This window comes from Pipistrellus kuhlii, unplaced genomic scaffold, assembly GCF_014108245.1.
Source record: "Pipistrellus kuhlii isolate mPipKuh1 unplaced genomic scaffold, mPipKuh1.p scaffold_m20_p_7, whole genome shotgun sequence".
NCBI classification, from domain to species: Eukaryota; Metazoa; Chordata; class Mammalia; order Chiroptera; family Vespertilionidae; genus Pipistrellus; species Pipistrellus kuhlii.
The window spans coordinates 29,936,058-29,960,187 of NW_023425573.1; the positions used below are offsets into that span (position 1 = coordinate 29,936,058).

The 24,130-nt window shown below is 48.5% G+C and overlaps 1 long non-coding RNA gene across 2 annotated transcripts; it reads left to right on the top strand.

Annotated features, from left to right (window-relative positions):
- Positions 1 to 8,193: 8,193 nt before the first annotated feature.
- Positions 8,194 to 15,378, top strand: LOC123651659. Of its 2 annotated transcripts, none has more exons than XR_006740522.1 (3): positions 8,194 to 8,905; positions 9,732 to 9,841; positions 14,023 to 15,378. It is a non-coding gene; the product is annotated as an uncharacterized LOC123651659 (long non-coding RNA). The 2 variants fall into 2 exon arrangements; XR_006740521.1 differs by lacking the exon at positions 14,023 to 15,378 and adding an exon at positions 12,865 to 13,631 and having other exon boundaries at positions 8,195 to 8,905.
- Positions 15,379 to 24,130: the final 8,752 nt, after the last annotated feature.

Genomic DNA, 24,130 nt, shown 5'->3' on the forward strand with positions numbered 1-24,130 from the left:
GGGCATATCTCCAGGAGGAATGAAATCAGTTCCTCAAAGAGCTATCTGCACTCCCTGTCACTGCAGCATCACACACAACAGCCAAGACATGGAAAGGCCTACGTGTCCACTGGCAGATGAACGGATAAGGAAAATGCAGCATATAAATACAATGAAACATTATTTACCATGAAAAGGAAAACAAGGAAGGTACTGCAGGAATCCAGAAACGTCGAACTCCTGGAGCAGAGAGGATAAGGTGGTTACCAGGGGCAGTGAGGTGGGATAAATAGAGAGATGTTGGTCTGTTTTTTAAAATCCTGGATTTATAAGCTGCTTGCAATCATTGTGTGAATTAAACTGGGGAAATCCACACCAATCAAGCACAAACAAGAAATAGTAGGAATCTGCAAGCTCATTTAAACACACTAAACAGAACTAATTACTAATGTGGACTTTTTTGAACAACCAAAATCTTTATTTATTTATTTATTTATTTATTTATTTATTTACTAGAAGCCTTTTGCATGAAATTTGTGCACTCAGGTGGGAGGGTCCCTCAGCCCAGCCTGCGCCCTCTCGCAGTGTGAGAGCCCTTGGGGAATGTTCAACTGAAGGCTTAAATGCACTCCCTGTGGGGAGCGGCCTAAGCTGGCAGTCAGACATCTTTAGCACTGCTTCGGAGGTGGGAGAGGCTCCTGCCACCATCACTGCAATCACTAGCCATGAGCAGTTTCTGGCTGAGTATCTGCTCTCTGATGGTCAGTGCGCGTCATAGCACTGGTCATTCTGCCATTTGGTCAATTTGCATATTAGCCCTTTATTATATTTTATTTATTTATTTATTTATTTATTTATTTATTTATTTACTAGAAGCCCAGTGCACTCCTAACTGTCCTCCCCTGCAGGCCTGGACCCCCCAACTACCTTCTCCTGCTGGCCCCGTCACCCACAACTGCCCTCCCCTTCTGGACATCTTGTGGCAGCCATCTTGTGTCCACATGGGGGCAGCCATCTTCTGTATTGGAGTAATGGTCAATGTGCATATTACTGTTTTATTAGATATGATTATTGAAGTATACCAGACATACCACTTTGTATGAATTTCAAGTGTACAACAAAATGATTTGATATTTGTCTATATTGTGAAATGACCACAAGTCTAGGTAGCATCTATCACCACACATAGTTATAATTTTTTTCTTGTGATGAGAACATTTAAGATCTACAATTTTAGCAAATTTTACATATGCAATACAGTATTATTACCTATGTAAGTTTTAACTAAGATAAATGTGATCTTACGGGACTGGTTCGCTAGGTTGGGCATGTTTCTCTTATGCTAATACCTCTGGGTGGCGGTGAGGAGGGGTGTGGCACAGAACTGCAGGTCTGAGAGACATGCAGCCTCCTGCTGCTGTGGAGATCCTGCTGTTGGCCGGAGCCCATATGGTCTGCATTCTCCTCTGCTCGATGGTCTGCAGTGACATCAGGGGTCTCTGATGCGAAGAGAGGATTTCTTGTGAACTGTGGACTGTGACCACACAAGGACTCTCTGACAGTGAAGAGATTCCCAAATGGAAACCAGCCTAGGAGATTGCCCTTTGTGGGCCCAGAATAAGCCCCTGAGCCCCACAGTTGAGATTGCTTCAAACTACTAATATATTTGCCCACACCCTTTTTTTTCTCTGAGTGTGAGAATTTAAATTCCGGTCCTTTCTCCTCTGACCCCACCCTTAGCAAGTTTGCCCCAAAGGCCAGGAGAGCAACAGCTTTGTCATGATGGTGTGGGGCCACATGCTGGCAGAAGCTCTGGACCATGACCTTGGCCTGTTCTTGCCTCACCTTAGACCACCAGGACAGCATCCTCTGTTGTCCATGCTATGCAGGTACTGGTATTCAGTCATTCTTCCCCCATACCCAATATCCTCTAAGGCCGGAAGTAGGAACTAGGGGTGGAGGCCCAAGGCTGCAACACGGAAGCTTGGCCTCCTCTCTTCCCCTTGTACAGGGAGGATAGTCTAGACCTCTGCTCTGCTTCCTGCAGGAGGAGAGGAAACAGAGCATGTAGGTGAGCTTCCATGCTCCTATGTCTGTCCACTATCCCTGCCACCCTGTGTGCGTGCATGTATACATGCATGTGCTGTGAGTGTGCATGTGTGTGTACTATGTGCACATGTGTGCGTGTGCATAAATGTGCAGGTGCATATGAGTTACTGCCCTTGTTCTGATGAGGCATTTCTGGGTGAGGGGAATCAAGGGCTGTTGGAGGCTGCAGAGCCAGCAAGTGGGATAAGATAGAGGATGGAGTGTTACACCCAGTCTATCTGCCTGACTCCAGACTACTCTCCCTTTTCCAGAGCCAGGTGGACGTGTGTTAGGTGGTGGAAAGGCCTGCCTGGGGTACAAAGGCTGCAGATAACGCACTGAGCGGTCCCAGTGTTGATGGCGTAATTACTCTGACTCACAGGCCTGGGTCTAAGGCCCATAAAAAATTAAATTGTGCCTCTGCCAATAACATGCAATTAATTTATGCCTAAATTAGCAAACTGTCTACTAAGCCCTGTAGAGTGGCCAAAAATCTTTATAGAGCTGAGAAGGTTTAATTTTTTTTTTTTTTTTTTTTTTTTTTTTTTTTTTTTTTTTTTATCATGGGATCATAGGGTTTTAAAGTTAGTCCATAAAAATGTGAGTCACCAGCTCCAAACTTGTTAAATTGGCAGATTCTAAACCTGGTGAGACACTTTCTGTGTCTTTTAAGGGGGGGAGGGGTGCAGCATGCATACTTCGTTTACTTGTTTTCATTGACTCTGAGGTAGTTCAAATGGAAGACTCTGCCCAGGTCCAATGTCAACTTTCCTATCCCGGTGGGGACTCTTAGTTCCAGAAATGGCTGAGGCCCATGCACAGGGGCTCTCTCAACTCTGCCCTTGGCCAGTGGAAAGAGCACCGGGCTCATGCTGTGGTCAGGGAGCTCTGGCACTTCTTCCTGGGCTGGAGAAGCACAGACATGCAGTCTACCTCAGGGTCGGGAGACACTCAGGTGCTCAGGACTTTCAGACAGAAGGTCATCTAGTGATGGAGGCAGCTGTGCCCTCTTATCTCAGGCTCAGACCTGGGGATGGGTCACTGAGTGAACACAGGCACATTGCCTAATTTTAGTGCTTTAGGCTGCTCATCTTCAAAATGCGGATAATAGCAGCACCAGTCTCAGAGGGTACCTGGAGGTTTAATTGAAAGCCTACAGATGGCACATTTCATTGGCTGACAACACTCACATGTCTCAGCCTAAGTGCAAGGGAGGCTGGGAAATGTAGTCTGTACCTGGTTGCAGGAAGAGGACAGTGGGATAGTAGGAAGCACCTGGACAAGATGCTATCAGTGACTCCTGTTGTGGAGGATGATCACCACTCTCTTAAGGTAGATATATCACAATTTTAAATAAAAAAAACACTATTTACATAATGTCTATTTATGAACAATTTGCTGCTGAGCTAAGTAGTATGCATTGGTGATAGTTGCCTTCTTGCATATTTTATCTTCCCTCCATCCCACTTCACTGATGATTTTCCATGCTCCTATTTGATTTCTTCCAAACTCCACCTCCTTATGTATTGTCTTAGAACAGAGAGTTTGGAACAGTTCCTGGCAGAGGGACAGTATCAATCAATGTCAGCTGTTCATATTACGAGAGTAGGAGAAATAAAAACCAAAGATATAGTAGAAGAAACTTCCCTCCACTGCAGAAAGGCTGTGCATGCCGCTTTGAAATATTCCCTATTGGTAGGAGAGAAACACACCACAGCATGTATTTGAATTACAAAATGGAAACAAATGTGAGCATGTCTATACTATGAAATACCAAAGAGCAGTAAAAATGAAGCTTACATGCATATATTGACTTGGAGTGACCTGCAACATGTGTTCCTAATGGAATAAAGCAAGTTGCAGAGAAAACGTAGAGTTTGACCCATATATAAAAATCCTCATAATCTCCTGCTGGACAGACTCTGCCTCCTGCCCGGAGAGTTGACATTTGTGAAAGTACAGGGTCAGGAGTGGAGAGCAAAGGTCCTCCTTTCTGCAGGGCTTTGTGGCGTGGAACCGCTTTACTGGATACTTGTCAGCCAACTCGGAGGTGGCTGGATACAAGTGTTATCTATCTGCTCATTTACGGGGAGAGATTAAGTAAGTTTCCCCAGAGCTTTCTGGAAACTCTCCCCAAGTGCTGGCTGGAAGCTGGTCTGGGTCCCCTCTCTGTCCCTTGCACACTGTGCCATCCCACCCAGGAGACCTGGAGTTCCCTGGGGTTCAGCATGTGCAGGTGGAGGCATCCAGGGCCAGGACTGACTCTATAGCCAGACAACAAACTGGTTGACTACTCAGAAAAAAAAAAAAAAATGCCCCATCTGATCACATCTTTCCATCTTTGGCAGGAAACATATTTGGTTGCTAGGCAACAGCTGGGTGTCTGCACCGTTGGAAGGCAGGAGCGGCCTGGCTCCCTTGCGGCCTGGCTTTCCACACATCCTCCTCAGCAGCCCCAGTCACTGACCCGGGCGACCGAGCAGGGTCGTGTCCCTGGACCTCTGCCAAGTGTGCAGAGGCTGCAGGTTGGGTTAACATCTCCTTCCGCACTGTGAAAACTCGACCCCCGTCTTTATCACAGCTCGTCCATCAGCCGTCCCCCGGGGAGGCACGCTCCCTGAATTATGCATTTCGTATCGACATTTCCAAACCACTTTTGCCTTTCTTCATATTTCTTGTGAGGCTGTGACTTGCTGACTGGAAGATGGCCTAGCAGGGGCCGGGGGGGTGCGGGGGTGGGGGGGGAGAGCAGGGGGGGGGCGCGGTGGTGTCTCAGGAGCAGCAGGTGTAAAGCCTGTTACCACAGAGTTTTCTTTTTCTTTCTTGTTTTGTTTGTTAATCTTTACATGAGGATAGTTTTGCCATTGCCTTTCAGAGAGAGTGGAAAGGAGGGGAGAAGAAGGGGAGTCAGAGGAAAGAGAGAGAAACACCAATGTGAGAGAGACACATCCATTGGCTGCCTCCCATATGCACTCCTTGGCCCAGGCCAAATCCATATCCTATCCTGATGGAAGCATTCAGAATTATCCCACCTTCCTCCACCATAGGCTTGGCAATGGCCCCAGGGGCCTTCGGGAGGTCTTCCTCAAAGGTCCAGAGAGACAACTTGTTCCGTGAGAGTGAGCCGAGGCCCCACAGCCCACTGATGGCCTGCCTCTCGTGGAGTACAACAATGAGCGCACAGGGCAGAGTGTGTGTGTGCTGGCAAAGAGTGCTCGGTGTGCTGGCAAAGAGTGCTCGGTCGATCACCAGGAGTCTGGGAGTGAAGTCTCGGTATTTAGATGTATGTGCACTTTAACTCAATCAGCTCCTTGTGCTCCAGCAGGTTCGTCAGTAAGTTTGGAGCCGACTTTGCCAGCGTTCCCTGAAGACTCTCCGGGATCCAGGACCAGCAGCACCTTTGGAGTCACCAGCCGCCCTGCTCCTCCAGAGTGTGCTCAGAGCAAAGAGTTCTGCCCAGTCCTCTTTCTTCTCTCCTTCCCAGAACCCTTGGTAAGGAAAGAGATGAGGAATTGGCCAGCTCCAAGGTCCGCGCGGGCGCCAGCCAAGGAGCATCTCCTGTGATGCTAGGCCTGGGGTGGAGGTGGCCAGGACTCAGCCGCATGCCCGAGGAGAACCTGAGGGAGGCTGCGTGTCCCCGGGGCTGCTGCCACTATCTTTGCTCTAAGGAAACGGCAGGAACACTGCGTGCATTTCCAAGTGGCAAACGTGTGGGGGGGGGGGGGGGGGGGTCTAGTAGTTCCGCATGTTTCCATCCACTCCTCCTGCCACAGCAGGGCTGCTCTTTTATGTGTCCAGTGGGAATATTTTTCATTATCTTCTCTCTCAATTTAATTAATCCACATCCCGTAATGAACCTTGAGATTTCTATTAAACACACTGTTGCTAATCAGCACTGAACTGGAGGTGCTAGCAGCTTCGTGCAGCCGAGTAGGGAGCTGGCTTGTCTCGCCTGAGTCTGGCCTGGGCACAGCTCCCCAGCAAGCGGGGCTCCACAGCAGCGTTGGCCCATCCTCTCTTCTCTGGAGGGTCCAGCGTGGCCTGTGGGAGGGTCCCATGGGTTGTCACCTGGGCGTGACCCTCAGCTGCCCCTCCCACAGGGCTGGCAGGCCAGTCTTGCTGCTGCCGCCTGTGGTGGTCTCGGAGACTGAAGAGATCCTTCAGGCCTGACCCACAGATTCTGTTTGTCATCCAGAGACGACGGTGTGTCCGGCCAGCAGGGGTGGGCGTGACAAAGCGGCAAGGGTGAGTCCCCGCAATGGCCTCCCGAGTCTCCATTTCTGGGAGTCTCAGGGCAAGTTTGCATGTTTAGGTCTCGCCTCACTCTTCCCCACAAGGCGCCCGTGGACTCTGACAGAGAGAGCGACAGAGAAGGCCCCCTGAGCCTGTCGGTACCACAGCTGCACATGGACCAGCCGATGGTGCTCAGAAAGCTTCCCGCTGGAGGTCAGGTCCTGGGTCCTGTTCTGTTCACCGAGGTCCGGAGCATTGGAAGCCGCACCAGGAAGGGATGGGCCTCCGACAATTGCTGTGGCCAGAGCAGAACCAATGTTTGCACCACAGGCCAGGCTTTGACGATACCGAGTTACATAGAATATTTGACAAGAACGGTCCCACTGCCACCACTGAAATCCCTCCTGAGACGCTCCCCACGCAGCTCGTGTCCCCGAGGGCCATCTGTCCTTGAGGAGCGTCAGCTCAGCGTGGAGCTCAGTCTTGGCCGTCAGCCCTGGCCCACATGGGTGCTCCGGGCGCCTCCGGTGTTTAAGGATTTGCCCTTCATTGTTTGAGAGGCATCTGTAGACCAGCGTTTCGTTTCTCTGGGGCATTTTCCCTTTTCGGGGCTCTGCTTCCTAACACGGCAAGCGTTTCCGAAGTCTATGGGGAAGGGCTCCGAGTGCCGAGGGCTCCGTCTTCCTTCTCCCACATTAACTGAGGTTTTGCTCTGAGCTCCTCAGATGTTGCAACAAGTCATCCTTCCTACCAGTGCCATTTCCCAGGGGAATAGCATGCTCCTCTGCTCCCCTTTGCCCCTTCACCCAACCAGCTTCTGAGGACACCCACGGGGTCCCTGTGCTCAGGGCAGGGACATGAGCATCAAACATAACCTGGATGGGGTCCTGTAGGCCACATGTGTCAAACACAAGGCCCGCGGGCCAAATCCGTCCTGCCAGGCCTTGCAATGTGGCCTGCACCGCGCTGTCATCACTGCACTCCGCCGCGTTTCCATCACAATGACAGTTTATGACTGTTCAGTAAACCATTCGGCCCGCAATTTAGGCTGGATTTTAGATTTTGGCCCCTTCTCTGATTGAGTTCGACACCCCTACTGTAGGCAGACACAAAACTTCTCTGAAATGCTCAAGGGCTTTCAGGAGAGCCAGCAACGAGCCAGGAGGGCACCCCTTAGTGCAGCACATATGGTGGGGCGCGGCAAGGGTTCTGGGTCTGGAAGGACAAGCAGCAGGTCTTTGGGCAGCAGAGATGGGCCAGGGCATCTGGGCAGGGGACAGGCTGCCGGAAGGGTGCCGCCGAGGGAAGCCCGCTGTGCTGGGGACGGGCCACCTGGTGAGCGGGTGGAAGCACGGAGGGGAGGGTGTGCCCACCCACAGCCCAGCAAGATGGGAAAGGGAACCGAGCCTCCTCCACTTCATCTCCTTTGTGCTTCCTGCCTGACTTCTCTGAGCCCGGACCGCTGAGTCCTCTGGAGTTGGTACATTCAGCTTTTCCAGGTCATAAACCACCGGCTCTCGGGGCGAAGGCTCTGAGACCAGGGCTGTGTTTTTACCTCCGGTGGAATTTTGACTCCTCAACCACGCTCCGCAGACACCTGGCCACGGGCTTGGTCCACCCGACCGGCCATCCTGAAGCTGGGACGCCTCGGGCCGACAGCCTCTGCTTTGAAGTGTCGCACGGTGACGCTGAGGGCGGACAGACTTTCCAGTTGTCCCAGAATGTTTGGAAGCAGCCTGGTGTCTTTGGCAACCCCAGAGAGCCCGCGCCTTCCCACAGACGGTTTACCGTTTCAGCAATGGACCGGGCAGTCAAACTTGGCCTCCGACACATCCGTGTATCCTAATGCGCTCCAGATTTTTTATTTGTCGTCCTTCTTGAGCTCGGGGCAGGTTTAGGACCCTTTCCAAAGGACTGTGCTTTGTGACCCGTGGCTGAGCAGGCAGCTGTGTGTACTCGCCAGGAGAAAAACCAGGCACTTCCCTGGGTCCCCACGGACGGCGGCGACCCGAGGCTGCCTCGTGGGGGTCACATTCCAGACGTCCCCCAGCCAGTTAGGAACGCTGGGTCAGACACCCCTCGGCACATGCGTGGGGATGTTTGCCGTATTGTGTAACTGCCTGTCCCCTAAGGACACCCACACCCCTCACTTCTCTCTCATGAGGTGGTGAGAGGTCCTTCGAAAGACTCCCTGAGCAAATAAACCAGCGCTGGGAGGTGTCCCGCAGGAAGTCATGCAGAGCCGCTCGGTGCAACGTGAGAGCCTGGAGCGGGAACAGGACATGAGGGGAAAACACATGAAATCCAAACAGCGTTCGTCATTTCGGTAATACCATCGGGCTGATGGGAAACTCTCAGTTTCGATCATTGCGCCATGGCGATCCGAGACGTCAACATTATGGGGAGAGGCACACGGGCCTCTGGGTTCCTTTTTGCAACTTTTCTTTAATCTGAAGCTATTTCACAGTGGAAGAGCTTAAAAAGGAGTTGCGCTATTGATGCTATGACGCACAGCAGCTTTTGGCTTTGATCTTCTCTCAGCCCTGCTAGGCAGCTGCGGGTCTCACTTTCATCCCAAGGAAATGAGTCTCCTGTGACCAGGCAGGTGAGTGAGTCCAAAACCGACCACTGGCCACCTCCATCCACCCTGGGGATCATGGGGGCGCCCCTGCCCCTGCTCTCTCATCTGTGCTAGACCAATCCTCAGTCACTCCCCACCCCCACCCATCACCCTTTTCATCCTGTCACCTCAGTGCTGTGCTCTTATTTTTAATCTCTGCCTGGGTCCATGTCTCACAAAACAAGGCTTAAAAACTGCCTCTGAGAGCAAGCAGAGCTCGCCTGGACCACAGCCCCCAGAGCCCCCCAAGACCATGTTCCCAGCCCCTCTGGATTCCTGTGGGCCTGCCGAGTCTAAGGTGCAGAGGAAGGGGGGCATCTGGGGAAATTACTCCTCCTGTGGGTTTCATTCTCACTGCGGTCATTTTGGATTCTGCCTCAAAGATGTGTGCTGCGGCCACAGACGGTGAAAGGAGAGTGACACCTGGAGGTATTCCCATGTGGGAGGGGGGACCCTCAGAACTCCTGCAGCGCTGGGAGAGCAGTGATTCCTCCAGGGTCTGTACAGCCCCTTATTTCCTGTTTCGTGGTCCACCCAGGCCTCCCGGCAGAGACAGGGCCTTTCACTGCTCAGACTCCCGGGGGGTGCGCAGGAGGGAGCAGGGCCCACGAGCAGGAGGAGAGGGCCTCACACAGGGCCCCGGCCACAACGTCCAGACCTGCTCTGGGGCCAGCTTCCTGTTGGGTCTCCCCCCTCCCCTCTCCCTCCTCTGTCAAGAGCAAAGACTGAGGAGGCAGAGCCTGGCCCCTCAGGCCACCAGGACATCCCATGGATCGCCAGGACTCAAGTTCACCATTTCACACTTGAGCAGCCTCCCTAGGAGATGGTTTAAGAGCAAACCACCCAGCAGAGACAACACTGACAGCAACAGATCAGCAGCAGCCTCAGTGCACCTGGAATAATGAATTCTGGGTCCCACAGGTGAGCGGTACTGAGGAGTAAGGTGTCTGCCTGGGGGAGGGAAGGAGAGGGGTGGGCTGGGTGAGCGAGGCCTACCCCCATCCACCAGTCTTTCCTGCATCGTGAGGGAGACAGGACCGACTGGGCAGTGATTGGCCGTAGTCACTGGGGCAACACCTTCAGACCCCCCTTAGGTTGGTGGGGTGGAAAGTCTGAACAGGATTCACTTAACCTGAACACAGAGTGGATGAGGGGTCTGCACTGAGCAGCCATGGGAGAGAGGAGGACATTTGTCTGCAATCTGTCCTGACACAGGTACCTGCCGGGGAGACAATGTGGGCTGGTGGGACAGCTCAGGAGTCAAAATTCTTCCCGGCTGGTTAAGGGACAGGTACCGAGCGTTCCTCTGTGCCTACATGCTGTGCTGGGGTCCTGGGACATGTCATTATCACCAGTCAGTAGACAGACGTTGAGGGACTGACTTAGATAGTGTGACCGGGCTGGACGGGGGCCCACAGATGTGAGCAGGGCGGACTGTCAGCTTTACAAATCAAACACATGTGGCCGTTCCCTGGGGGGAGTCCTGGGTCTGGTCCTGGTGGAGAGGCCCAGCGGCTGTGGGGCCCCCAGCAGCGTGGCTGGCGCAGGACGAGACCAGCCTAATGTACCAGGAAGCCAGAAACAAATCCAAATCCCTTAATGATTTACTCTGTTATTAAGGTGATATTTCAAATCAGTGGCACAGGGATTGATTGTTCAATAAGCAGTACTGTGGCTTCCAGGGCCTTGGGGAAAGAAATGGAGTTCAGTTCTCTACATTTCATCCCACATACGCGCCAGGTGCCATATTGCTCCGAGTGTAAATATTTAATATTCACATCATCACGGGAAAGCAGGAGAACCTTCTAAGGATTTCACAGATGCAAAACCCGTAAAGCAAACGAACAGGATTGACAACGTAAGGTCTTCTTTATGTTTGAAGTGCTGTGGCAGGGCTCTCAGTCTCTGAGGTGGGGATGAGCAGACAGCAGGCTGCCTCGGGCAGCTCTGGGGATCCACACTGAGGAGGCAGGTGAGGAGAGAAGCAGTCTCCACACTGGGCATGCAGTCTCCACAAAGGCCCCAGTCGGGCCCACAGAGAGGCCTGAGGCAGGTGGCCCTTCGGAGGCACCTGAATCGGGGCCAGGGGCTGGGTCCACTGGTCACTGCGGGGCTGGGCCTGTAGAAGCAGCCCCTTGGAGCCACCTGACGCAGCATCTAAGCACCCAGCACCCATGCTGCCTGCCGCCAGCATCAGCACTTTCAAAATGCACCAGAGAAAGAAAAACATCTTGATGGGGGCTTGCCCAGGGTGGGAATGGCTCTGGGGTGGGGGAATGGGTGGTCAATCAGAGAAAAAGGAGACAAATGTAAAACTTTAGACAATAAAAAAGAAAGAAAGAAAGAAAGAAAGAAAGAAAGAAATACACTTTTAATACGTAGAGAGATTACAAAGTGCACGAGAAATCATCAAGAGAAACGGTGACCATCCCAACAAAACATCAGGCAGTGGGGGCGAAGAGGTGATTGTTAAAAAGCAGCCCAAGTGCTTCGTGAAGACACAAAACCTCCCCACAAGCACAACAACCAGGTGAGGAAAGAGTTGACGGCTGACCTGACAGGGAGATGGCCAGGAATTTAATAGGTTGTGAGTGAGCACTGCTTTTCTAGAAGACAGTTTGCTCAAGTGCACAGCATGCCTTTATCGCCACAGATAGGGCCTCGGCTGTGTGCGAAACAAAGCCCTTTCCCCACCCCATCGCGGTGTGTCTACCTCTGCGCCAGTCTGTCCGTCCTTGTGCAAATCATACTTGCTCAGTCACTATAGTTTCCTAACAAACCCTGTTTTATAATAAGCTTCATTCTCGGATTATCTGAGGCATCTGAGTTTTGAGTCACCAAGTGAACTGGGGTTTACTGTAACTGAAGTTCACAGATGAATTGGCCAAAACGCGCCAAAGCAAAGTCTCCCATTCACTTAGAACTTTTAAAATGTCTCTCACTACCACGTTACAGAGGAGGTTTTGTTTATCTTAGGAACTTTCAATTTCTCTCAATGGCACTTTGTAGATTTCTGTGTAAAAGTTCTATACATCTTCTGTTGGATTGATTCCCAGATAAATTCTGCCTTTGATAAATTTTGCTTTCTATCTGTGTTTTCCTCACACGGAAATACAATTGATTTATGCACACTAATTTTATACCAGGCAAGGTGACCAAATGTGCATACTAATTATAATAGTTTGTCTTTAAATTATTTTCAATTTATAAATGTGTGACTACTTTTAAAAATCTTATTAGATCAGATTAGCTAATATTTTGGGGGTTAGGCTCAGAAAGCCCTTCCCTGCCCTAACATCATAAGAAATGTCTGCTTTCTCTAACAGTTCTTTTTGTGGCTTTACAGTTTAATACAGAGCTCACCAGACCTGCCTGGTCTTTCAAATGCTTTGGCCATTTTAGTGTGTTTTGTTTTTGTCTGCCTAAATTCTAGAATTATTTTGATAACGTAGATCTTATTGAATAATTATTGTCATTTTTATACCATTCACATTTAGTACCCACATATGTTTGCATTTATTCGGTTCTTCAGTTCGTTTATCTGAACATATTGTGGTTCTAAAAGCAGTTAACGCAGGAACAACAGGTGCCACACAGAGCGCCGGCTAGATGTGGGGGATGGGCTCTGTGAGTCTTTGTACTCTTGTGTACCTTTGGAAACAGCCATAAAAACTAAAAACAAAATCTATCTGTCTACCAACTGACTAGTCCTTTGCTTCATAGAGATTTACAAAGGCCATTTTTAGATTTACTGCCGGCATGACTAGGATTGCTCTCCGTGTATGTCTGATATTGTTGGCTTGCACTGCCTTTATAAACATAAGCAGCAAAGCAAAGGCTGAATGTAGCCCTCTGCTCATTGATTTGTACAAATGGAACACAAAATTCCTGAGTGCTTTTTAATAATTCATGGTTTTATAAACATGAAGTTTGCTTCAATGCAGCGCTCAAATGGACTAGAGTCCGCTGGGAGTGTGAAGGGGCGGCCTGTGGTCCCAGAACAAGGCACGAAGCAGGAAGACACGCCCACCCCGCCAGGTGTCCACTGGGATGCACCTTCTCGGGCAGCCTCTGGGGCCGGTTCAGACATGGAGAGATGGTGCACTGACTACAAGCCTGTGTGTGACTCCCACCTCGCGGAGTTGCTGAGTGGCATCCAACGACAGTGCCGATGGCCTTGACCCTCGCATGGGCCAACTATGAAGGTTGACAGGGTCCACATGCACCTGAACTTCCCTTCCTGATTCCACGAACAACTCAGTGTCCCCAGGGCCATGGGCCAGGAGCTCTATTAACTCTTAGTTTTGGGCCTTCCACTTGCTGTGTGGTCTCAGAGAAGAATCTTAAATTTCAGAGCCCCTGCTTTTTTACACATAAAGTTTCCATTCTAATCTCCACCTTTAGAGCACTTGTGAGAATATTACACATACTACAGATTTGTGCATAATGTGTAATATGCTGGTGGAGTATTTCATATTCCTTTAGCTTGTTACTTAGCAGTATAGACATGCCTTTGGCAGGATAGGCTCAAAAATATAAGTAGGTAACACAAAGGCCTGCTTGCTCTGACAATGGAGAGCGGTGCTTAGACCTCGGGGCCATCCCAGGGCCTCCTTATATCTATCACTGAGGCCCATGGTTGTAAGAAACAATATCTTTCATATATATATATATATATATATATATATATATATATATGAGGAAGGGAGAGATATAGAGAGCTAGAAACATCGACGAGCAAAAAACATTGATCAGCCCCTTCCTGCACAACCCCCACTAGGGATGTGCTTGCAACCAAGGTACATGCTCTTGACCAGAATAGAACCCGGGACCCTTCGGTTGTCAGGCTGACTCTCTATTCACTGAGCCAAACCGGTTTCAGCAACAATACCTTTCTTAATAAAAATACCACTTTTCTTAAAAATAGTACCTAGATGCTTCGAGGACCAGGTGGCCCTAACTCTGCTCCTGCAGGTGGGAGCTTCTCTTTGGACCCACTGCCAAGCGTCATTTTACCTCAGAGTGGTCTTTGGGGAAATGCTGACTTTCCTGGATTCTGACGGTCAGCCACAGCTATCTCTTGATTCCCCTCGTGCTTCCAGCCTCAGGACAAGGTGGAATGTTTACTATGTGCTGACAACTGGTGGTTGTTGGCTCCAAGGCCAACAGAATCCCCACCTTGGGGTGTGGTCAAGAAGGAAAACAATTCAGTGCAAAACAGCTCAACTCTGATACAGCATGGCAGTGGGCAGCCCTGGGCCAGGCCCCCTCCATTGGACAGCTCTGCTCTGCTTTGTTCTCTCAGCTCAGCCAGGGAAGCTCAGCCTCAGGTGGAAAAGGAACTATGCTCTTAGAGCTGGCTGCTATGAACACAAGTCCCCACCCTGTTCCCTGATTGGTCTTGGCATTTGTTACCTACTTATGCTTCCAGTAGAATTTTAGAATCAATTTTTCAAGTAAAAAATTCTCTCACTTTATTGAATTGGGTTAAATTTAACATTTAGTCCGGAGACTTCACACCTCACTGAGCACACTTCCAGCCTCCTATCCTGTGTATAGATCATGCATGTTTCTTGTTAAAGTTGCTGTCAGATGTTCTGTGCATTTTCTTCCAAATGTGGACAGTCTACTATAACATTTTACATGTGTACATGTTACATTTGTATGTTTTGGACAGTCTGAATCCCTCGCTCAGGGAGCAGCTGGCCTGACATGCCTACCTGTGACTTAGGGAACAGGTCCTGGAGGACACAGCTGCTGGAGTGGGTGGTGGCCGGGAAGGTGCCTTGCTCCTGCGGGATGCAGGCTCACATGAGGAGGTAAAGGACAATGGGGTGTGGATACATCTCAGCCCACTGCCTCTGGCGCACTCTCTACAGTCAGACACGCTGAGCCTGAGTATCAGTCAGCTAAGGTTGCTGGGTAACAAAGTGCCACACACTGGGGGATTCACACAACTGACATTCACTGTCTCACAGTCCAGAGGCTGGAAGTCTGAGACCAGTGTCTGCAGGGTTGGTTTCTCCTGGGTATGTAGACAGCCGTCTTCCCCATGTGGTTGTTCTCTGTACATGTCTGGGTCCAGATCACTTCTTCTTGCAGGACACAGTCACAATGGAGTAGGGTCTACCACTTCTGCAAAGGTGGAACTCCACATACAGCTACGTTCTGAGATCCTGGGGTTATGACCCCAACACATGAATTGGGGGGCCCAGGTCAGCCTATAACCTGCTCTAAAGGCTTTTGTGGCTCCCTTGAATTATCCACGGGTAAATAATATCATTTGCAAATAATGGTAATTTCATTTCTACTCTTCTAATATTCTTCTAAGAAAAATTATTTTGAAAAAGCCTTGTTAATAAAGCAAAATCGTGGCTGTTATCCCTTCCATGTCATACTGGGCAGTGTCTAATAGGCCCACCTGAGGGTTATTTAGTTCTTTACAAAGCACATCTATGTTGGACACATTATATTTTATTTTTTAAAATATATTTTATTGATTTTTCACAGAGAGGAAGGGAGAGAGATAGAGAGCTAGAAACGTCGATGAGAGAGAAACATCGACCAGCTGCCTCTTGCACACCCCCTACTGGGGATGTGCCTGCAACCAATGTACATGCCCTTGACCGGAATTGAACCTGGGACCTTTCAGTCCGTAGACCAACGCTCTACCACTGAGCCAAACCGGCTTTGGCTGGACACATTATTTACTGAGCAATGGCATAACCATGGAGTTATATATGCACATGTGGGTTTCTGCTCAGAAGGTATGCAAATGGTTCCTGATCCTAGAAAAGAGAACTGTAGACCTCATGCTGGTGTTGCCTGGAGGACATTAACAAGTTTCCTATGTAACTTAGCAATCTTATTTCATCTTTCCTTTCCATTGCTTCTAACTACCCAGCTTCCCAAATGCTCTTTGTACCAGCTCAGTCATATTGCTGGTTCTCTCATTAGTGAGTGAGATAAGTCTTCCATGGGTGCTCACTGTGTATGTAGGAGAGCTTTTTTTCTCTCTCTCTCCCTCTCTTTTTTTTCATTGGTTTCAGAGAGGGAAAGTGAGAGGGAGAGTTAGAAACACCAATGATGAGAGAATCATTAATCAGCTGCCTCCTGCACACCCCCTACTGGGGATCAAAACTGCAATCCAGGCAGGGAATTGATCATAGGTCGATACTAAACCACTGAACCACACCAACTGGGGATGGAGAGCCTTTCTTTAAATCGAACTCTGATAGATTAGACACCCGTGGTGTGTTTAAGGCTGGCCTAAGGAACACTGATTTGCCTCTGAAATTATAGCTGTGTTGCCTTTGAAATTATGTCTTTTAAGCATTATAAAGTTCATTACACAATCCTTACTACATGTGTTCCCTGCGCACTGGGTGCTCCTGTGCGTCAGCCATTGAGAGCAGCATTCTTTCCCAGTGGGCTTTATTTGTTCATATACAGTAATGGTGACCCTCTTAGCCAACAGCTGCTTTTTGCCCGGAGCCAAGAGAATTCTGCAGCAGGCGGAGTAGATGGAGTCATGCCATGGCCCTGGGTCCTCCTTTTTCTCTTTATTTTTGTGGCAGATGTTTTGACCTGTGTTGGCGGGTGAAGGGGACTTGAGTGATGATGTTAGCACCAATGCAGAGAGACTCAGAGGGTGAGGTGCACGTATTGTGGAGACTGCAGCTCTAAAGGAGATGTCAGGGATCAGAAGGTGGGGACAGGCAGGTAATAAACATGCTCCTTTTTGTACTACCTTGACTTTAGATCAATTCCTGCTCATCATGACTTCTCCCTATGATAACAGTATCCAGCTGTTTGTCCTTCGTCAAACATTTACTGACTATCTGAAGGGTGTCTGTGAGTCCTTCTCCCAAGGAGTCCAGGAATGTGTTTCTATGCTGCAGAAAGGCGAGGCGAGGCGAGGCAAGGAGAGGAGAGGAGAGGAGAGGAGAGGAGAGGAGAGGAGAGGAGAGGAGAGGAGAGGAGAGGAGAGGAGAGATGACCTTCTATGTAGAAAACTATAAAGACTCATCCAAACAACTGTTAGAACTAACAGATGAACTCAGTGGAGCTGCAAGATGCAAAGTCAACACACAGAACTCTATTGTGTTTTTGTGCCCCAACGATGAACCATCTGAAAGGGAAATGAAGAAAACAATCCCATTTTCAATAACAACAACAACAACAACAACAAAAAATACTTAGGAATACACTTAACTAAGGAGGTGAAAGAGCCTCCACTGAAAATCACAACACGTTGATTAATTAAATTAAAGAACACACGAATAAATGGACTTAATATTATTAAAATGTCCACACTACCCAAAGAAATCTACAGATGCTATGCGATCACTATCAAAACCCCAGCAGCATTTTTTACGCAAATAGGAAAACCCATCCTAAAATACATATGGAACCACAAAAGAACATAAATAGCCCAAACGATCTTGGGGAAGATGAACAAAGCTAGAGCCATCACACTTTCTGATTTCCAACATATTACAAAGCTACAGCAATTCAGAAAAACATAGTGTTCAACAAATGGTATTGGAGAAACTGGATTTCCACATGTAAAGGAATGAAATTGGACCCTTATCTCATACCACACACAAACATTAACTCAAAATGAACTAAAGACAGAAAAGATCTGAAACTGTAAAAATTCTACAAGACATAGAGGGAAAGCTTCATGACATTGACCTTGGCAATGATTTCTTGGCTATGATATCAGAAATACAGCAACAAAAGCAAAAATCAACATGTGGGACCTCATCAAACCACAAAGCTCTGCACAGCAAAGAAAACCACCAACAGAGGCAACCTAAGGAGCAGGAGAAGATATATGCAAACCCCATGCATGATAAGGATTTACTCTTCAAAATATATCAGAAACTCATTAGCAAACAAACAAACAAGAAATCCACACAAGAAAAAGTAGATTTAAAAATAGGCAAAGGACTTGAATAGAAATTTCTCCCAAGAAGACATACAAACTGCCATCAGATACATGGAAAGGTGCTCAACCTCACTAATCATCAGAGAAATACAAATCAAAACTGCAGTGAGATGTCACCTCACACTTAGGAGGAAAAAGAGGCAGATGTTGGCGAAGATTGGGAGAAAAGGGAACCCTTGTTCACTGTGGTGGGAATGAATGTAAGTTAGTGCAGCTACTATAGAAAACGGCATGTTCCTCAAAATACGAAAAATAAAGCTGCCATATGATCCAGCAATGCCATTTCTAGGTATTAATCCGAAGAAAATAAAACCAGTGTCCGGAAGAGGCATCTGCACCCCTGTGTTTATTGGAGCATTATTCACAATAGCTAAGATTGGAAACGACCTACCTGCCCATCCCATTGAGAGGTGAGTAGATGAAAGAAGTGTGGTCAGTGCACACACTGGAACATTTTTCAGCCTTGAGAAAGAAGGAAATCCAGCTGTATGTGACAAAATGGGTGAACCTTAAGGACACTATGCTAGTCCTAGCTGGTTTGGTTCAGTGGATAGACGGGTTCCAGGTTCGATTCCAGTTAAGAGTACATGCTCTGGTTGTGGGCTCGATCCCCAGTAGGGGGTGTGCGGGAGGCAGCTGATCAATGATTCTCTCTCATCATTGATGTTTCTCTCTCTCTCTCCCTCTCCCTTCCTCTCTGAAATCAATTATATATATATATATATATATATATATATATATATATACACACACACACACACACACACACACACACACACACACACACATATACACACACATATACATATATATATATATATATATATATATATATATATATATATACTTTTTTTTTTTAAGTACACTATGCTGAGTGAGATAAGCCAGTCACAGAAGGACAGATACTCCATGAATCCACTTTCCTGAGGAATCCAGAATAGTCAAACTCAGGAGCAGGGAGAAGGTGATGGTGGCCAGGGCCTGGGGTGGGACGTGGGGACATGCAGCTCCTGTTACACCAGCAGAAGGTCCAGAGATCACCTGTAGACCTTGTGCCTTTAGTTAACGAGACTGTATTGTACACCTAAAATTTTGTTCAGAGGAGAATCTCATGTAAGTATTTTCCACACACACACAAAGGACGAGCAGGGACCAGCTGCTTCCTTCCTGGAGGACAGGCCCCCTGTAAGCTGCCTGGAACATGTTCCAGGGAAAGCGTGAGCTCAGAACTGGACAGAGGACGAAGCCATGTGTCCAGGTGGGGACCCTCCAAGAGGACCTGACCTGGGAGTTGCAGGGGACCTGTGGGCAATTCAGCTTGAACATCACAAATCTGAGGTGTTTGCAGCGTCTCGTGCAGATGTCCTGCGGGAGGCTGGGCTGCGGGTTTGGAGCTCACACAGACGTTAGGACTGAACGTAAGTGTGTGTGAGTGCCATGCGTGTGTACAGGTGGTGATGGAAAAGGCGGTGAGCTTGTTTGGAGAGTAAAGAGAAGAAAAAGAAGAGAAAAGAGGGGAGGAGGTGGCCCGAGCTGATCCCTGAGGAGCTTTGTGTTGGCCATAAATAGCCACCTCAAGGCAGGTGAGCTGGTGAGGAGCCAGATGCAGGAGGGGAGGGCAGGTTGGGTGTGGCCCTGGGAGAGAGAGAAGGGTAGAGGGAGTTTCCGGAAGGAAGGTGGCAGCTCCAGGGTTGGTGACAAGGACTGAAGCGTGTTTGGACTCAGCTACTGGGGAGTCAGAAGGCTGTTTCTGAGGAGCCGTGGGCTGTGGGGCTGGAGTGAGATCATTGGAGGAAGCAGATAGGGACAACTCTGCTAGAAGCAGGGCTGTGAGAAAGAATGGGCAGCTTGCTAATGCCTCGTGGGAAGCGTGGGGGTGAAGTTTTGGAGGAACCACCACTTAAAAGCCAGGAGGAAGAGCCAGGGGAAGGAAGTGGCTGAAGCTGCAAGGTGAGAGGAATCATTTAGAAGAACGGCAATGTGGGCCCACCACTTCCTGAGGCAATCCGTTCTATTTCAGGCAGTTCAGACCTTACATTCCTTTACACCATGTTATAAACCCAACCTTTCTGTAGCTTCCAACCGCAGGTCCTGTTCTACCTGAGGTCTGGCTCCCCACCATGGGATCCCACAGAACAAGTTCAGCCCTTTTCGTGATGGACATCCACGCAAGGTCCTCTCAACCACTCTCGCCAGGGCGTTGTGTGTTTTTGTTAATTTTCAAAAAGAATTTCCAGTTTTCAGACCATTTGCCTTTGTTATCCATATTCCTCCTTCCACCAGAATTTCTAGCAACAAGCGCAGTTCTCCATGTGGGGTACACACACACACACACACACACACACACACACACACACGAGGTATTTGATTTATTATTAGGCCCAATTTTCCTGGTTCTGCATAAACTGTTGACCTTTGGCATACTTAAGCATAAGTAGTTGTAGTCAGCACAATAGCAGATTTCCACAACAATTAATTACACATCAAAAGTACTTCCTTGAAAAAAAAATCCCCCAAGCATTTATTTATGTATGCACAAAACCCTGAGCCCTGGAAAAGCTGGAGGAAAGGGTCTGACCTGTTTGGCTGAACAAGAGGATACTCATGCTCAATGTCATGTGAGATTGGAGGTAATCCAGGCTAAGGCTCCCTTCACAGACCAGAAGGGTGCTGAGCTCCAGCCACTGGTCCACCCACAGCTAGAGACCCTGGGTCTCTTATAACAAGGACAGGGTGCCAAGGCCCACCTTCCTGCAGGTGTCACCTGAGGTTCCCTGAGGCGTCTGAACCTGGCAGGTACTCTAGGCATCTGGTCTCTGACACTCGCATTAGCCACTCTATTCTGAGGGCCTGTATGTGCTTGACACGTGGCATGCTTGAAAATTGTCGGACAAAGGAAGAGGAAGCTGGGGTGAGAGGATGCCTGCGTATTTCCCCCATGTAGACGGACTATTTCTAGAACCATCTGCTTAGAGCAACTGGTGCTACCAGTGATCCATAATCAATGTGCCAGGAATTGCCTGGATGTCGCTAGATCTGAAAATTGGGACAAAAGCAGACGCACACCCCTTAAGACAATCCTAATGCCCTTGCTGCTTCATGGTATCATATCAAGGTCACTGATTCATTTAAAGAATCGCAAAGGGAATTTGACCTCAATTTTTATAATTTCCTCACTGAAATTCAAGAGGAACTTCCTAGCTGTTCCCTATTATCCCTTTGTTGCTCAGAAAAGTTAAAGTTTAAATGGCAATTCTCTTTAGAATTTAATATCTGTTCCCAAACATTCTCAGTTTAATTGCTAGCTCGTTCTTAAGAAAATTGAATCGCTATATTACATTGTTTTCATGCACCAGTGGCCTGGGAAAGTGGGCAGAGGCCCCACAAAGCGAACAGCGTCTGCATATCCAGCTGTGAGCGCTTTATTAGAAAAGTTTCTAGCCTGGGTTTGCTTTTTAATTTTTATTCCTGTTATGTTTATATTCCAAAGCCCTGAATTGAATCAATATATGTTGAAGCCAAAATTTTGGTCTCTACACTGCTCTTCCACAGCTGTTTAGCTGGTACCACTCACCTTTTCCAATTCATAGAGGAGTGTGCGAGGGCATTTGGGCAAAGCTGCTGTGGATGGGAGGGCCCTGGGGTTGTGTTCCACAGACCAGCTGCCAGGCCCAGAGCAGTCACCTTCCTCCCTGGGACTCCTTGCCCTATCTGTAGAGTAAGGGGTGACACCCGAACAGGAACTCCAGGCCACGGGTTCGTCTGCCGCCATGGTCCCAGCCCTCACCACTGAGGGCCTTGAGCTTTTACAATGCAGGCTTCCTACTGACCCCTCCCCCCCAGGGCAGGAGGGATCACGGCAGAGCAGGCCAGGGCTTGTCCCTCAGGTGCATAGGGCAGGAGTCAACTGATTAACTGGTTTTCCTAATATATATGTATATATATTGTACATATATACATATACATATACATATACATATACATATACATATACATATACATATACATATACATATACACATACACACACACACACACACACACACACACACACACACACACACACACATATATATATATATATATATATATATATATATATATATATATATATATATATATATTAGAGGCCCAGTGCATGCATTCATGCATGAGTGGGGTCCAGCCAGCCTGGCCAGGAGGAGGGGACATGGGCAGTTGGCTGGCCTGCCTGCTGGTTGAACTCCTGGTGGAGGGGACAATTTGCATATTAGCCTTTTATTATATAGGATATACACTGTGCAGCCAGATTATTATGCATTTAGAGATCATAATAATCTGGCCACTCAGTGTATGTCCCTAAGGATCATCCACATTATAATCTGTGTCAGAATGGCCTTCCTTTTCAAGGTGGAGTGATATTCCCTTGTGTGGATGGACCACACTTGGTCATCCATTCAACAGTCAGTGGACACCTAGGTGGCTTTCACATTTAGCTGTTATGGATGCTGCTGCTGCAAACATGGGAATACAAATATCTCTGAAAAATTCCGTTTTGGGGTCTTTACCCAGAAGTGGAATTGCTGGATCATAAGAGAATTCTGTGTTTATTTTTTGAAAAATTGTCATAGTGTTCTATAGCTTTAATATATCCTTTTGACATTGGAAAAAGCAGCTCTGATGGAGTGTCATTTGGGGAATTTTGATTGGCATGTCACCAGCGTATAGGTCCCTACATACTTTTAATGTGGAGAACAATCAGATTTTTTTTTTTTATCTTCACTACTACAGAGCCAGCCCGGTGCCTCCAGGTCCCAATGTTTGCTCCTGGCAAGACAGAGCTTGTGGGAATCATTTTTGAACTCTTCCTTTCAGGGAAAAGAAACTCATGAAAAAGAAGCAGGTTTGAAGATGGGTGATCATAGAAAATGTGACCTTCTTTTTATAAGGCTTAACTTTAAAAAATCAGATAAATATTCCATAGGTAACAATTCACAAGGTCTGAGAGGACACGGAGGAAGAAGCATCCTTTCCCCAGCCCTGTCCCCTCCTGGAGCTTCAGCATCTTCAGCGTCCTGTGTCCCAGGCAGGTCTCTGCACATACAGCTAAGAGCATGCAATCCTTGCCTCCTTTATTTTCCTTTTTAATAATGCAGAACCCCCATTAGTACCTGCCTCTGGACACCACCCCAGGCGCGCTGAGGACTGCTTTATATCCGTTCCTAAAGAGCTGCCACGTTCCTCGTGCCAGCTGCAGAGCACACCATTATTTATGCATCATTTTAAAGGGAAATCATTCTTTAAATACTGTGTTTCTGATTTAAACGAGGACTCAGGCTCTCATTGCCAGAAGTCTCGGGGAAGGCGCAGAATAGCTCAAAGCAGGCGCTAGGAAGGCCTTTCGAGGGAAAATTGTCATAAAACGTAGTTAAAAAAATATTTTATTGAAATCTACAATAATTTAATACAGAAAAGCACACACTTTGTAGGTATACAGCTCTGAACTTTCATAGATGAACACACCGAGAAAACAGCATTCACATAAAACTATGGACGTGATCAGCACGCCAAAGCCAGATAGCTTTTTAGGTAGGGTTTCTCTGCCCAGGTTTACGTCTGAAAAACCTGAGCTGCTAGCCCAAGGGGGGCGTGATGGTTCCAAAGGCATTTGGAGAGAGCTAGACATCCCTGCTGAATGGGATGGCCCGGGACCCCAGGGCCAGACCAGGTGCTGGCTGGGGAGGAGAAATGGCCCTACTCTCTGCTGAGACCATCTTCCCCCCAGCTCCCCCACCCCACCCCGTGATGGAGAGTGTGGGCCCTGGCTCCAGAACTTACGGCTGTGTGATCTCAGCAAAGTTACTTAATGGTTTTGGCCTCCTTCTCACCTGTAAAATGGGGCAACCATGGGTGGCTGGTGACTGGGCAGAAGCATACAGCTGGGGACACATGGTGATGCTCACCTGACGGACCATCCTGCATGTCCAAGTCAGACTTTCTGGTCATCGCTGCCCTTGGTCCATGATCGGCGTTTCCTGATGGCTCTCCCTAGGGAGAGCTGATCTTTCCATGAAGACAGGGAGCCAGCGAGGGTTCTCAGCCTGCCTGGCTAGGGGCCGGGCTGAGGGGAGCTGGCCTCCTTGGGGATAGCCTTGAACAGGCCCAGAGACAGGGAGGCATAGACACCCCAGACCTGTACTCCAACTCCTCCCTCCCCCAAGTTCTGATATGGCAGTGGCAGAGCTGCCTGGTCCATACGGGGCTGGACAAGGAGCAGG